The 1089-nt window shown below is 48.1% G+C and overlaps 1 protein-coding gene across 1 annotated transcript in view; it reads left to right on the top strand.

Annotated features, from left to right (window-relative positions):
• Hdgf (hepatoma-derived growth factor) overlaps positions 1-1089 on the top strand; it is an 11177-nt gene that overhangs the window by 126 nt on the left and 9962 nt on the right. The gene's annotated exons all lie outside the window — the stretch shown is intronic.

Here is a 1089-nt window from a genome sequence, read left to right on the forward strand (position 1 = left end):
GCTGTCCCTCAGCTCTTCAGCTCAAGGCTAGCGCTCTACCACTTGAGCCACAGCACCACTTCCGGCTTTTTTTCTTTATGCTTATGTGGTGCTGAAGAATTGAACCCAGGGCCTCAGGCATGCAAGGCAAGTACTCTACCACTGAGCCACCTTCCCAGCCCTCCATGAGGCTCTTATCTCCAATTAACCACCAGAAAACCAGAAGTGAGGCTTGGCTCTAGTGGTACAGAGCTAGCCTTGAGCTGAAGAGCTGAGGGACATCGCCCAGACCCAGAGTTCAAGCCCCACAAACAACAAAAATAAGAAAGAAAGAAACCTGGCACTTCTTTGCAGACCCCTCTCCTGATAGAAAGTTTCTGCTACTTTCTTTCATGGCTTTCTTTTTCTTTCTTTCTTCTTTTTTTTTTTTGGGTCCAGTAGTGGGGCCTGAACTCTGGGCCTGGGCACTATCCCTCAGCTCTTCAGCTCAAGGCTAGCGCTCTACCACTTGAGCCACAGCGCCACCTCCGGCTTTTTTTTTCTTTTTGCTTATGTGGTGCTAAGGAATCGAACCCAGGGCCTCAGGCATGCAAGCCAAGCACTCTACCACTGAGCCACCTTCCCAGCCCTTTTTCTTTCTTTCTTTCCTTCCTTCCTTTCTCTCTTTCTTTCTTTCTCTCTTTCTTTCTTTCTCTCTTTCTTTTCTTTCTTTTTGTCAGTTGTGGGGCCTGAACTCAGGACCTGTGCACTGTCCCTAATCCTCTTTGTGCTCAAGGCTAGCACTCTACCACTTTAGCCATAGCACTACCTCTAGTTTTCTTTTTGTTGTTGTTTTGGTTTTTTTGCCAGTTCTGGAGCTTGAACTCTGAGCCTGGGCACTGTCCCAGACATTCTTTTGCTCAAGGCTAGCGCTCTATTGCTTGAGCCACAGAGCCACTTCCAGCTTTTTCTGTATAAGTGCTACTGCGGAATCAAACCCAGGGTTCATGCATGTGAGGTAAGCACTATACCACTGAGTCACATACCCAGACCCCACCTCCAGTTTTTGAGTGGTTAATTGGAGATAAGAGTCTCATGGGGGAAGTGGCGCTGTGGCTCAAGTAGTAGAGC

The sequence above is a fragment of the Dipodomys ordii genome, unplaced genomic scaffold (assembly GCF_000151885.1).
Source record: "Dipodomys ordii isolate 6190 unplaced genomic scaffold, Dord_2.0 Scaffold131, whole genome shotgun sequence".
Classification (NCBI taxonomy): Eukaryota; Metazoa; Chordata; class Mammalia; order Rodentia; family Heteromyidae; genus Dipodomys; species Dipodomys ordii.